The sequence below is a fragment of the Olea europaea genome, unplaced genomic scaffold (assembly GCF_002742605.1).
Source record: "Olea europaea var. sylvestris unplaced genomic scaffold, O_europaea_v1 scaffold810, whole genome shotgun sequence".
Classification (NCBI taxonomy): domain Eukaryota; kingdom Viridiplantae; phylum Streptophyta; class Magnoliopsida; order Lamiales; family Oleaceae; genus Olea; species Olea europaea.
The window spans coordinates 312,260-328,156 of NW_019266538.1; the positions used below are offsets into that span (position 1 = coordinate 312,260).

Sequence of the window (15,897 nt, forward strand, 5' to 3'; positions counted from 1 at the left end):
AGTTTGTGATGATTTCACTATAAATTTTGAGAAAAAAAAATTAATAATAATTGTTTGTAATGAATTCACTATAAATTTTGATAATGAGGTGCTTCAGGTATTCTAACATATTCCAGAATTCTAAAATTACCCTTTTCTAGCCATGGAAATTGGATCCATTCTTGCTTTCAACAAGCCAAAACAGCACTTCAAATTTTCCCCATGCAAAATATAATGATCTTTTAAAAAAATAAAATAAAAAAATATCGAACATTATATACAATTTATTTACATAAGAGAGCCAAACAGGATATGGTACTGTCAGCCAGGGAACCTTTTGCCCCTCTTCTGCAAAGTCTTAGCAAGGATATCACAAATCTCCCTTTTTCTTCTGTTACTATTGTTTTGATTAGGACAATTTCTGTTTACCAAAACTGTTCATTCACGGAACAAAATCAGAAAACTCACATAGGGCCCACCCCATGTGAGTTTTATATTGAAAAAAAAAAAATCATCCACCCTGCCTGTATGTGTGTTCTGTAGATTATCTGTATCCCTTGTTTTTGTTCGTGAAGAATGACCAGATTATCCTCATTGATGTTTGGTGAATTCTTCCAGTCATGTAGGGCATCTCTGATGAAAAACTTCAATTTCCATAAAGTTGACTCAGTCTGCATCAATCACATAAACAAATCAATTACTTGCATTATATCTGAAACAATAAACGCATGTTTGATAAGCAATACCAACATTATAATGAACAAGATTTTAGCTTCTTTTACAGAAAACCTTTTGAAAAGACGAGTTGTGAAAGGGTTATAACCTGAACGTCCATGTTAATTTCCACGTCTTCCCTGGCTGCTTGAAAGTCAGGGTTTTTCTAGGCAACGATTTCTACAACCTTGTCGATATCCTCAGGACATAACTTGGCAATTGCACTGCTAAGTCTTCTCTTCTCTTCAGTTGACATTTTTCTGGAAAAACAGACTTCAAAACTGAGCACCAGGATATGCATCTAAAGTAGAGATCGACCAAAATTGCATTCCTAATTATTCTTACAAATGAAATAAAAGCCATGTGATTCAATTAATTAATTAATCTGCAATAGTGATGAAAGGGTTGAAGGGGAAACACTGCATTGAATCATGTACCATAATCATAAGTTCATAACCAACTACATGGAAGTTTGGTAGGGCACTTAAATGAGCATCACATCATTTTTAACAATAATTTTAGGCGAAACATTTTGTCTATTAAATTTTACAACTGAGATTTCCTCAACGGCAAAAGATATTCAGCAAGTGGATGCAATATACGAATTTGGTGTAGATAGAAAGAAATCCAGTGTACGTTTTCACTTCTTGCAAGAAAGATGGCACATTGTTAATTAGAAAATAACGACGTCACAGGGAATACAATCTCACTTTAACAACTGCTAGATACTAATTTACCTAGAGAGTTCATCGGAAATAATGCTTGGTATTTCATTATTTGTTTGTTTGCAAGACTTAACATGACATAAGCTTAATTAAGTTATTGATATTTACGCATAACATATGCAAACATGTTAGATAAGAAAATTAAGTTCATGAAAAGATCTAGAATATAACAACTGAGACCTCAGCATGGTATACAGGATGGAAAAAAGAAAAAAAAAAGGAAGGGAAACAAAAAAAGAATAAAAAGATCCCGTCCTGTTATACACTTAATTAAAGAGAAATATGATCGAGTGAAAAATACTGTTAGTGCTCCAAAATCCCACGAATATCACTTTCTCATTTTTTTATGTATTCTCTTAATACCCTATTAAGGGAATCCTCACTTTTTTTTTCTCGATTTATTTAATAAGTAAACTCTTTCTTCCATATTCTAAAATGGCCTCACGTAGTTGTTGGCATGCAAGCACGAGTTCTCAGTATATATTATGAAATAAAGAGATTACTATAGATATTTTCTATTTTTAAATTATTGTGCTACTGCACTTTATGAAATTGATTTATAACTTACTAAAATATACTAACTTTTTTAATATAGTGTTTGAGTGTTTGTACATATATATTTCATTTTAAAAATATCTTATAGATAGACTTCCCAACTGGCAATGACCCACCTATTGATGTCCAAGTCGGTTTGATAACTATGTTTGAAACTGGTTTTAAACAAATTTTATTATAATTTTATCATGAAAAGGAGGGCAGTTAAAATGTTAGATTATCCTGTGTCAACATACAGGGGCAGATCTAGCTGGTGGTGAGCTTGGGCGGCCGTCCTAGCTGGATCCACCGGAACCACCGGACTGTTGAAGAGCAAAATGCAGCCACCCTAGCTGGACGTCGGAACCGTCGGAACAGAGGAGCAGAAACATTGCAGAGATAGACACAATCGTTGGGGAGGGAGGGAAGAAAGAAGAAGATATGATTTGGGTTGCCCGTGTGAATTTGTAATGACTTGGGTTGTTGCCTAAACGATGGGCGGTTGGGTTTGTGGGTGGGACTTTCTTTTTTTTTTTTTAAATAAAAAATAGAGAGGCCCAAATCAATGAAATCATCCATTAATGATTTAATCCATACCCATATCATTTCCCCCCAGATGAAATCCCGTCAATTTGGCAAGAGCAAAGAGCAAACCCTTGAATTCTTTCCATTATTCGCCCCTTGATTTGATAATTTCCATCCACATTTCCATTCAAAGTGTGAAGTGGGTTGACTGCGTAGTGGGCTAGTGGCGTGTGGGTTGCGATTGTGAAGTGCGAGTTGGGGTCGGGCGGTGCAAGCAGTAGTGTACCATGTGAGATTGTGCGAACTGCCAAGGAGAAGAAGCTGTGTGCATCATGGGTCAGGGACTCAAGGTGAGTTCACTGTTCTTCATACTTGAAGTCTTGAATAGTTGAATTGTTTTTGTTGAATGTTGAATACTTTTGTTTCAAATCCTTTTGTTATCTTGTCTGTTTTTGGTGAATTGCGATTGCGAAGTGAAATCAGAATCTCTTTTTGTTGAATTGTTGAAACTTATATGTTGAATTGTTGATTTGTTGCACTTATTTGTTGAGAGTTGAGAGTGTTTGTGGGCTCCAATTTGATTGATTTGTATGGTAAATGAGGGAGATTAACTCTGAACGCAAGGTGCTTGATGGAGTGAGCGTGACAAATGAGGTCTCTCTTAATTTCTTTTGGGTTCTCAAATTTTTACCAAAATTATTCGTGATTAAATTTTATCTAAACCTAGGTTTCAAAATTTATTTTCTGTTGTTTATTTTTGTCTTTATTTTGGCGAATATTACGTAGGAATTGGATAGTTTAAAGTTAGGGCAGTGTGACGAGAGATTGATTTACGAGGTTATGTGAGATTAATATGTATTTTAGCGATACTATGTAGGAGTTGGATATCATGTATTTTATATTATTTTGAATTGTATTGAACTATAATTTGATATAAATATACGATTTTTATGCTTTAGTGTATTTACATATAGATTGAAGAATTTTAATATTATTTAATTTAATATTAATAAATGACATCGCTATACGGCTGTTGACTGTCGTCGGTCAACGGTTAACGACCGCCCTAGTTGAGTTTAAGTCCTGGATTCGCCACTGTCAACATATTCTTAAATTCCCGTAGATTACACGTTTTGTGCATTATTGTGTCACCCCAAGTTCTCAAAGAACTTGGGGAAAGATGGGCTGGCCGGTGACGTGCGTCATAAGATAAATTGTGATAAATTAAATCCTCATATAATTTTCATATTATGTCACAACGATTTTGTCCTTATACCCCTCAACAAAACGGGATAGCTGAAAGCAAGAATCATCACCTCCTTAACATGGTTAGAGCCTTTCTGATTAAGTCTTCTATTCCTTCTCGATTTTGGTGTGAAGCATTGTCTACTGCTGTTCATCTCATAAATCGATTACCTTCTCATACTCTTGATAATATTTCTCCATTTCACAAGCTCTTCGGTCTATTCTCATCTTCATCCCTTTGGTTATGTTTGTTTTGTGAATTTACCACCAAATGAAATGACAAAACTAACACCTCAATCTAACAAGTGTGCTTTTTTGGGATGTGGTAGAACTCAAAAAGGTTATATACGACACATCGCATTAGGATCTCTCGCAATGTTGTTTTCATTGCAAAACAATCTTTCTTCACTTCAAAAATTGTTGTTTCTCCTCATGTGTTCTCTGTCTTACTTGATTTCTCTACAGAATTTTCATGATACAAATCGAGTCTCGTTTACAATCGTAGGGATGCTGCACCAGAGCCCCTTTCTCAGATTTCTGCCTCCTTAAGGCCTCTTGATCCTCTACCCACGACACCAAATCTTTTACTTCCTGCCCCTCTATGTTGCAGTTCTCGTGTTCTCGACCTCTTGATAAGTATGATTTTTCCTTCCATAGCTCTATGTTTGTTACCCTTAACTTGGTTTCCATCCATTCCTTTTATAAACAGGCTATAGAAAAGAAGTGTTGGCAACAGGCGATGAATGCAGAACTTTGAGGCCCTTGAGGCTAACCACACTTGGGATGTAGTGTCATGCCTCCTGACCATGAAACCCATTGGAAGTAGATGGGTATATACGATCAAACTTCGTTCTAATGATTCTCTTGAATGCGGAACTTTGAGGCTCTTGAGGCTAACCACACCTGGGATGTAGTGTCATGCTTCCTGACCATGAAACCCATTAGAAGTAAATAGGTATATTCGATCAAACTTCGTTCTGAGGGTCCTCTTGAACGCTATAAGGCTCAGTTGGTTGATTAGGTGATCGTCAAGAGTATGTAATCGACTATAACGAGACATTTGCTCACGTGGCTAAGATGACTGCAGCTTGTCTCTTATTATCACTTGTTGCTTCCTAATCTTGTTCTCTACATTAAATGGATGTAAAGAATGCGTTCTTACATGGAGACCTCGAAGAAGACATTTATATGAAACTTCCATCCGATATGTCCTTTTCCTTAGCGGATTGCATATATAAGCTAAAACGTTCTTTGTATGGTCTTAAGCATACCCCTCGAGCATGTTTTGACAAGTTTCACCGCACCCTCTTAGACTTCTCCTTCACTCAAAGTAAGTATGATGCATCTTTATTTTTATAAGAGTTCTGCTGGCATTGTTTGCTTGTTGGTATATGTGGACGATATTGTTATTTCTAGATCCGATCATGTCCTTATTCAACATCTTCACTCTATTTTTCATATGAAAGACCTTAGTCATCTTACTTACTTCCTTGGTTTGGAGGTTCATAATATACATGGTACCTTCTTGATTCGATTGGGTGATTTATGTGATGCATCCTTTATGGATACTCCGCTAGAGCTTAATGTAAAATATCGAAAAGATGAAGGCGATATTCTTCCCAACCCCACTCTTTATTGGAAGTTGGTAGGTAGTCTCATCTATCTCACTATCACACGTTCGGATATTTTCTTCGCAGTTCATACTATCAACAAGTTTATGGACGCCCCCCGTCATTTTCAATTGGTAGTTCACTAAATTATTCACTATCTTATTGGGACTCCCCACTGTGGTCTATTCTTCTCTCAAGGAATGCCTCTTGAACTCATAACTTATAGAGATGTTGACTAGACCGGTTGTCCTAATTCTTGTCGTTCTACTACTAATTGGTGTATCTTTCTTGGAAATGCTCTTATTTTGTAAAAATCTAAAAATAAAATAAAATTGTGTTTCTAAGTCCTTCATTGAAACTGAATACCGAGTTATGTCCACTGCAAGTTCTAATGTTGTGGCTACATGGTCTTCTTGTAGAACTTGAGTTTCCTAATTACAGCCTACACCTTTCTACAGCGACAACACTAGTGCTATTTAAATTGCGGTGAATCTTGTGTACCATGAACGCACCAAACACATTGAAGTAGAATGTCATTACATTCGAGACGCCTATGACTCCAAGATCATCTCAATTTAGACCTTAATTATGTGAACCTTTTCACTAATGGAAATCAAATGAAGTACAGAATTATTAATTTATCACAATTTGTCTTATGATGATTAATTCGCTCACTCCAAGGTCATCTCAGTTTAAACCCAAATTACGTGAACTTTTTCGCTAATGGAAATCAAATAAAGTACAGAACTATTACGAAGTACAGATAACAAGTTTATAAGACAATGCAAACATCATTTCACCAAAAAATTAAGATGTAAAGCTAAGTAGAACTTATATGTAGATAAATGACAAACCTGCAGTTCTGAAGTACCATATCTTTGAGTTCTACCCTGTCCAGCTGTAAAAGATTGAAATAGTTTTCAGACTTCCAAGATTTTCTTCAATAGAGTGAAATACCAAGAGAAACACCAAGATATAAAAGTTTAGTAATTCTAAAAGTTTTAGTTTTTTTCTTGGATATTGTCTTTGCAGAAAGTGTTTTATTTGTAACTACCTCAATATGTAAATCCTCACGGCTTTTTGATATTTATTAATACAAAACTAAGGTGTATGGAGTTATAAGAGAGACAAGTTTACTCCATTTACTTATCTGGTCAGTGGTCACTATGAGTGAATGAAACAAATGGTATTCATCAATGAACACCTGGAATTTTGAATTATGTCTTTACTCACATTAAAGTTCGTGTCTAGGCGAAGTGTATCTAAAAGTTCTCATGCCAGTAAAGAAAAAGGCCAAACCAATACAATTAGATCTTAGGTCATCAAAGAATTCTATAGACTAACTACTCATATGTTACTGAATTTTGTGTGCTCTACTTGATCGAATTTTAATTCAAAGGAAAGAAAGTGTGGAGCTTAAATAACTCATCCGAACACTTTTTAAAGGATTAAAAGGTATGATTAGGTCAAATAAGCTCTTTTCGAATAAATATTCATACCAAATAAAAAAGAATAATACTAGACTAGAATTTTATGATTGATCCGATTCAAGATGGTCGAGAGGTAATTCATTCATTGAATTTATAAGTGAAAGATTTACGTCTTTATGGGATTATATCCCGAGTTATTGCCAAGTAAAAAAAATGATGAGATCATGGAAGTAAATATTCTAACATTTATTGCTACTGCACTATTCATTCTAATTCCTACAACTTTTCTACTTATCATTTACATAAAAACAGTTAGTCAAAACGATTATTTCAATTAAATTTTCAAATGAATTTGAATGAAACTTTCCTTTTGAATATACATTTTGTAGTGGATCTTTTACAAGATCAATTCAGATTGGCTTTGGTTCGTGTTTTTGCTGGTATTGACCCAAATTTGGATGCTAATGTAGAGTTTGGAGCATTACAAAAACATGAGGATCCAATGGTAGTCTAATACAAGACTGCTTTGGTATCTTCAACTCTATTTTCTTTTTCAGTCTATTTTCATTTTTGGGGGAATTTTACATGAGAGTATCAGAGTGAATTTGAATCACTACATTTTTACTCTTGCTCTTTCTTTATCGAAGAGATGATTCCCGAAGAAACAAAAAATAAATAGGTATGGAAGCTATAGTTGTAAATTGTTGTCGAAAATTCGACTAACGCAATCAAAAGAACAAATAAAATAAGCAGAAAAAATAGAAAATAGTAGATAAAGCGAGGCATGCCAAAGCAAATTTCCTTAAGATAGATTTCGCCCCCCAATGAAGTGCAAACGGGATTATGGAATACTGTCTTCCAAGATACAACGCTCTTTCCAAAGTCGATAATGCACAATACCAACCTTGTCGGTCGAACCAATGAATGATCGTACTCGAACGTAATAACCACGAAAATATAAGAGAATTTATAGAGCAGAATATGGAGAGAGAAGAATTTAGAAATCAATTGAATTTGTAATTGATTTGGTGTGAAAAAAAAAAAGAATCTGGAGGTTTCTATTTATAGAGATTGAAGTGTCTCATGGAACAGGTGTGTGACATATCAGGAACTGGTGCACCACTTGGTTTGATTCGTCTTAGCCATTGGATCACACTATTTTCATGATCTGACGGCCCAGATTGAACCATGAAGTGAAGTGTCCATTTATCATGCCTATTCACCAATTTCTGAACAGTCACAACCATGCGGATGCCACGCATACATCTAACCGCCACGCAGGATGAAGGGACACGACCTACCACGCGTGCACCACCTAGAATGCCAACTCACCGAGCCTTGCGCTGCCACGTCATCGAACCACAAGTCCATTTCCAAAAACTATAAGGCTCCTCAGGACGATGCGTACGTGCGAAGTGCCAAGTGCGCCTCTAAAGCGCCCAATGCGTACTTTGCGACGTGCGTGTGTCGGCGCGAGTGGTGCGAAGCACCACTCTAGTGGTGACTAAAAAACTAGCTAAAGTTAGCCTAGTGGTAGGTAACTTATTATATTATATATTATTCACACAACTCACTATATAAACAAGACTATTTTCTTGTAAACTTTTGATATGAGATTCCTTCCCATAAATAAAACACTTAAAATGAGCTTATCAACATATGGGCCTATATTGGAGACTTTTTCAATTCACCCAAATTAATTGCAATGGCCCGCATCATTAAATATTACATTTAATATTTTAACCCAATTACATTCAATTAATTCCAACAATCCCCCTCATGAATGGAAGAAGTCGACTCAAATCAAGGAAGACGAAAGAAGAGTACTATCTGAAAGATAACGCATCAAGATAGGTAGCTCTCGCTTTGAACCTTCTTTAGTAAGAATCTATCGAACTCACTTGGCTAATCAGTGAACATAACGTTTTGAACTGTCAGCCGTTATTGCAAGCTCAAAAAATAGACCAAACACATTATCTCTCATATCAAACGTGGTTCTCTATTGTGTTTATTATTTCGGCCCTGAACTACTTAGGCTCTGCGAGTGCTTTAGAGAATTCGCATAAGTAAATTCTCATAGAACCGGCCAAGTTCGCACTAACATAGGTGATATACTATAAAGAATACCCTACTGTAATTATTTGTACCATTTATAGTCATCATTAAAAGCAAATCTTATCCTTAATACACTTCATAGTCAGCACTTTTTGCATCGTAGAAATGGGAAGGAGTTAAACTCCTAAGTGCTTCTTATCGAGTCATTCATAATTAGTTTTCCTATTGAACCTAGTCCATGGGATCTCTAGTTGGCAGGTTAGGTTTCCACTAAGATGACTCATTGGGTTTTAGGCTTTAAACCCATTTCCCTCGATGCGCAGTCTATACGCTCTCTAGATAACCCTTTAGTGAACGGATCCGCTAGGTTTTCTTTTGAATTAACAAAATCAATTGATATTGTTCCATTTGAGAGCAACTGCCAAAAGGTGTTATGTCTACGACGCATATGTCTTGATTTACCGTTAGACACAAAATTTTCAGCCCTGACTATTGTGGCCTGGTTATCACAATGAATACAAATAGTTGGTACAGGCTTTGGCCATATAGGAATATCTTCTATGAAATATTTTAACCATTCTGCTTCTTCTCCTGCTTTGTCTAAAGCAATAAACTCAGATTCCATAGTAGATCGAGCTATACACGTTTGCTTAGAAGATTTCCTTGATATAGTGCCACCACCGAGAGTAAATACATAGCCACTGGTAGACTTTGACTCGTCTGTATCTGATATCCAATTGGCATCCTATATCCTTCAATTACTGGAGGATATTTTCCATAATGTAATGAATACTCTCTGGTCCGTTTCAAGTATCCCAAAACTCTAAGTAATGCATCCCAATGTTGATTACTTAGGTTACTTGTGTAACGACTTAGCTTACTTACCGAGTAAGCTATATCAGGTCTTGTACAAATCATCAGGTACAGTAAACTACCAATAATTTGGGAATATTCTAACTACTGTTTCCCATTTCCGCTATTCTTGTGAAGAACTATATGTGGAAGAAATGAGTTACTCGTCTCTTTAATATTATGAGTCTTAAACCTCTCAATTATTTTATCAACATAATGGGTTTGAGATAAGATTATTCCATTTGATGTTCTAGATATCTTTATTCCTAGAATCACGTCTGTTTCACCCATATCTTTCATGTCAAAGTTATTGGTAAGTATATTCTCTTGTTCTATTGATGACTTCTATATTAGTCCCTAATATAAGCATGTCATCAACATACAAACAGACGAGTACGTACACCTTTTCAAATTTTTCGAATATACGCATTTGTCACATCCATTTATAACGAATCCATTCCTAATCATGACACTGTCAAACTTTTCGTGCTATTGTTTAGGAGCTTGCTTCAAATCGTATAAGGATTTAACTAGTTTGCAAACTTTGTTCTCTTGTCCTTTCACTATGAAACCTTCTGACTGTTCCATATATACTTCTTCGTTTAAATCACCATTCAGGAATGCAGTCTTAACATCCATTTGATGTATTTGTAAGTTGTACAAGGCTGCAATAGCAATTAAAACCCGAATAGAAGTAATTCTTATTACTGGAGAATATGTGTCAAAGAAATCAATTCCTTCTTTCTGAGTTATCCTTTTGCAACCAGTCGAGCCTTGTATTTGTCTATTGAACCATCAAATCTTAACTTTCTTTTAAAGATCCATTTGCATCCTATTTGTTTAGTTCTCTTAGGAAAATCAACCAATTGCCAAGTATTATTACTCATAATAGATTCAATTTCACTATTTATAGCTTCCTTCCAGGATACGGATTCTGGACTTGTTATAGCTTTTTTAAATGTTGGGGGCTCTTTCTCAATTACGAAAGAAATAAAGTCTAGACCAAAGGATTTAGCGACCTTTACTCTTTTACTCCTTCTTGATTCAGGTTCTATATTGCTTTCAATAGCATTATCTCGTGTTCTCTTTTGAGTATTCTTAAGAATATATCTTTTATTAGGGAACACATCTTCAAAGAATTCAGCATCTCGAGATTCAAAAATTGTATTGACATGAATGTCACTTATATCAGATTTATGCACAAGAAATCTGTACGCACTACTATTTATTGTATATCCGATAAAAATACAATCAATAATTTTAGGATCTAACTTAATCCTTTTGGGAGGTGGAATAGCCACTTTAGCTAGGCACCTCCATACTTTTAAGTATTTATAGGAAGGCATTCTACCTTTCCATAACTCATAAGGTATCGAACCAGTTTTCTTATGGGGAACTCTATTCAGAATAAAGTTAGCAGTTAGCACTGCTTCCCACCACAAGTTTTGTGATAATCCAGAACTTATAAGCATAGCATTAACCATATCTTTTAGAGTTCTATTTTTCTTCTCAGCAATCCCATTTTGCTGCGGAGTATACGGGACTGTTGTTTGGTGAATAATACCAAACTTAGCACATAATTCATCAAACATGGACGAATCATATTTACCACCTCTATTGGATCTTAATACCTTAATTGTTTTTCTAAGTTGATTTTCAACTTCGTTTTTGTAAGTAACAAATGCATTCAATACTTCGTATTTGCTACTTAATAAATAAACTTGACAATATCTACTGTGATCATCTATAAACGTGATAAAATATTTTTTACCACCTCGAGTCTGAACAAATTTTAGATCACAAATATCGCTGTGTATTAAACACAACGGTTTACTACTCCTTTCAATTGTGTTAAAAGGTTTTTTAGCAAATTTTGTTTCAACACGAATTTTACATTTATGTTTGTCTTTGGAGTCAAGTTTAGATATAAGACCTAAACCTACAAGTTTTCTTAAGGAAGCACGATTTACATGTCCTAATCTGCTATGCCATAAATTCGAAGATTCAAGCAAGTAAACAGAAGCATTAGTTTTATTGATAACTTGTGGATACAAATATGTGGATTTTTTGTCCACTACAACAACATTGGCCTTAAATAGACTATCAAGTAAATAACCCTTCTCAACATACATGCCCCCCTTAGTAAGTACAAATCTATCAGATTCAAACACCAGTTTAAATCATTTTTTACTAAGAATAGCTCCTGAAATCAAATTCTTTCCGATATTTGGGACGTGTACAACTTCATTAAGTGTCAGTTCCTTCCCCGATGTGAATTTCAGAATAACCTTTCCAATCCCTTCAATATTGGATGTTGTAGAATTTTCCATGTAAAGACACTCATTATGATTCAAAATCTTATATTTAGCGAATAGACCCTTATCTGCACAGATGTGACGAGTTGCTCCTGTGTCCAACCACCAATCCTTAGCATTAGATACCAAATTAACTTCAGAAACAACAGCAGATAGATTGATGTCTCCAACATCCGTAGAAATTTTATCAACTTCGGTTATATTGGCTTGGGGTGGTTTCTTTTTCTGTGTATCTTTCTTTTTGCTTCGGTAGTCTTTAGCCCGATGTCCCGGCTTCCTGTAAATATAACAGTTTCCTTTGAACCATTTTGCATTGTTGACTTTTTCTTTATCCATAGATGAGCCAGAACGCTTCATTTTCTTATTCTTAGACCCCAAGTCTTTCACCATGTTAGCCTTTGCTTCCATGTTACGGACATTATTCTTCTTTTCTGCAACCCGGTTGTCTTCTTCAATGCGAAGTCGAACAATTAGATCCTCCATCGTCATCTCTTTGCGTTTATACTTGAGATAGTTTTTGAAAATCTTTCCATAGTGGAGGTAATTTCTCGATCATAGCAGCAATCTGGAAAGATTCACTCAAAGTCATACCTTCAGCTTCAATATCGTGAAGTAGAACTTGTATCTCTTGAACCTGACTTATAACTGTCTTTGAATCAGTCATCTTGAAATCTAGAAATTTGCCGACAATAAATTTCTTCGTTCCGGCATCTTCGGTTTTATATTTTTTGTCAAGAGACTCCCACAGTTTTTTAGTCATCTTGTAATTACAATACACACTATATAAAGTGTTATCCAATCCATTGAGAATGTAATTACGGCATAAGAAATCTGCATGTTTCCATGCTTCAAAAGCTAACTGAGTATTTTTATCAGTAGCATTCTCCGATGTTTGTGTAGGACATTCTTCACGCAGAAATTTTACTAAGTTCAATGTTGTCAAGTAGAATAGCATCTTCTGTTGCCAACGTTTGATATTCGTGCCATTGAACTTTTTCAGTTTCTCATGTTGTGAAGCCGGTGGCATGAAAAATTGATTGGAACCAGAATTTGGTGCAATTACAGCATTAGTATTGCTCTCAACAATACCAATCACAGTGCTAGCATTATTATCTGATGTACTAGGCATTTTCTGTAAAACCACAATTATAAAAAATAATCAATAATAGAAATGTAGAAGAAATGAGAAAATATATCTGTCTTAAGATTGTTGTCGGAAATTCGACTAACGCAATCAAAAGAACAAATAAAATAAGCAGAAAAAATAGAAAATAGTAGATGAAGCGAGGTATGCCAAAGCAAATCTCCTTAAGACATATTTCGCCCCCCAATGAAGTGCAAACGAGATTATGGACGTTTGTCTCCCAAGATACAACGCTCCTTCCAAAGTTGATACTGCACAATACCAATCTTGTCGATCGAACCAATGAATGATCGTACTCGAACGGAATAACCACGAAAATATAAAAGAATTTTTAGAACAGAATATGGAGAGAGAAGAATTTAGAAATCAATTGAATTTGTAATTGATTTGGTGTGAAAAAAAAAAGAATCTGGGGGTCTCTATTTATAGAGATTGAAGTGTCTCATGGAACAGGTGTGTAAAAATTGAGGAACTGGTGCACCACTTGGTTTGATTTGTCTTAGCCATTGGATCGCACTATTTTCATGATCTGACGGCCCAGATTGAACCATGAAGTGAAGTGTCCATTCATCATGCCTATTCACCAATTTCTGAACAGTCACAGCCATGCGTACATCTAACCGCCATGCAGGACGAAGGGACGCAACTTACCACGCGTGCGCCACCTAGAATGCCAACTCACCGAGCCTTGCACTGCCACGTCATCGAACCATGAGTCCATTTTTGAAAACTATAAGGCTCCTCAACTCCTTGCGACAATGCGTACGTACGCCTCTAAAGCGCCCAGTGCGTACTTTACGACGTGCGCGTGCCGAGACCGGGTTCGGGTCCGGGGAGCGACGCGAGTGGTGCGAAGCACCACTCTAGTGGTGACTAGCCTTTGGCTAGCTAAAGTTAGCCTAGTGGTAGGTAACTTATTAAATTATATATTATTCATACAACCCACTATATAAACAAGATTAGTTTCTTGTAAACTTTCGATGTGGATTCCTTGCCATATATAAAACACTTAAAATGGGCTTATCAACATATGGGCATATATTGGAGACTTTTCCAATTCACCCAAATTAATTGCAATGACCCACATCATTAAATATTACATTTAATGTTTTAACCCAGTTACATTCAATTAATTCCAATAGTAAACCACGATCGAATATATGGAAGCATCGAAGGATTAACAGGAGGGACCGACTTCAAATAGTTGTAAAAATGCAAGAAGAAACGGATGTTAGGTGGAGGTTTATAGGCTACCTAAAAAATGTGTCCAACAAAAACATGGCAACAAAGATGCTAAACGCCATAAAAAATTTTCAGGACCCCATGTGTAAGCAGCTGCAGTAGAAAGCTATAAATAATATTGCAATTATGAATGCAGAGAATTCATGATTACCTGATGTAGAATCATTGCAAATTGGCACATAAGCCTTGCATTCTCTTACTAGCAGCTTCCCTACTGGCTGTATCCTGTTTCCTCCTTTTTGAGCTGGGAAACAGCTTCTCGCTATCTTTGTCCTTCAGAACTGAGCTACCTTTTGGAGTGCTCAGCTTCTTTTTATTTGCAAAAGTGTAAAATTGCTCATCCTCATTCAAGTTTCGCTCTAGCTATAAATAAAAATAGATTATAATTCCATCATTACATGTACAGTCGTCAAAATTACTCCAGGGATCAGAATTCCATTTCCCTTTTGGTGAATACAGTAGTTGGTATCAATCATTAGTAGAATAAATGAACTCTAAATAATAAAGGAATCTTGAGTAAACAACACAAAAGAATCAGATTATCTCTTCATCCTCATTGCAAATTTGCAATACTTTCAAGATAAAATATAACGCACTGAATAATTAAACGAGACAAAATATGGAAGAAATTGAATCAAAATCGATGGAAAATGGGGAAACTTTAAATTCAATATTCATATCTAAATTCTACCTGATCAACTTTTATTAATAACTCATCCACTCATTGATTATAACTCCCCACGTTGGATACACTGCCATGGTTTTTTGCGGCGCCACCACAAGGACACCAACATCCACTGTTTCCATATGTTACTCAACAACTTCAGTCCATGTGAATAAAATTTGCAAATACAATTCCTAGTCAAAGAAACACCACAATTTCTCCAAAAGGATAATTTTTTTATGAAGTAACAACAAATAGATATCCATAAACACGGATACGCTCACAAACACGTATAATCCCTTACGTGAGCATGCATGCTTCTTTCTGTCCAAAAAATTCAGCATAAATTCTACAAAATCGAATAAACAAAAAAATTACTAGATGCCTAAGGGCTAAAGTTTGTTATCAAAACCACATATGCGCTTGCGACAATTCGAATTTCAAAATTAATTGAAAAATATAAAGTATTTGAATACCTGGTGTTTGGGAAAATCCAAGATATAGAAGAGTAATCAAGGTATGAGTTCGATATTAATTCATCTGTGCTGTCTATTTTGTAGGGCAACAATTTTTGTTCTAGTAATAAGCAGTATTATTCTAAGTGTGAAAAACGTAAAAAAGCGATTTATTATTTTATTATTTTAAAATTTTATATTAATCTAAAATTTATTTAATAATTAAAGAAAAAAGTGCTAGACGCAACTCGGCGCAAAACATAAATAAATAACTAAAAATAAAAATAAAAAAAGCAAGCAAAAAAGAAGCACGATAAAGTGCAAGGCGTTTTGCGGCCGCTTTGCTCCTAGGCATCACTTTTTATAGTACTGGTAACTAGATATGAAAATTGCTCTTTAGGGTCAAAG

At 35.4% G+C, this 15,897-nt stretch overlaps 1 long non-coding RNA gene across 1 annotated transcript; it reads right to left on the reverse strand.

Annotated features, from left to right (window-relative positions):
* Positions 1–276: 276 nt before the first annotated feature.
* LOC111391669 lies at positions 277–15,643 on the reverse strand. The gene is made up of 4 exons (XR_002702148.1): positions 14,522–15,643; positions 6,187–6,230; positions 803–953; positions 277–650 (listed from the first exon to the last, which is right to left on the reverse strand). It is a non-coding gene; the product is annotated as an uncharacterized LOC111391669 (long non-coding RNA).
* Between the last annotated feature and the right edge of the window lie 254 nt (positions 15,644–15,897).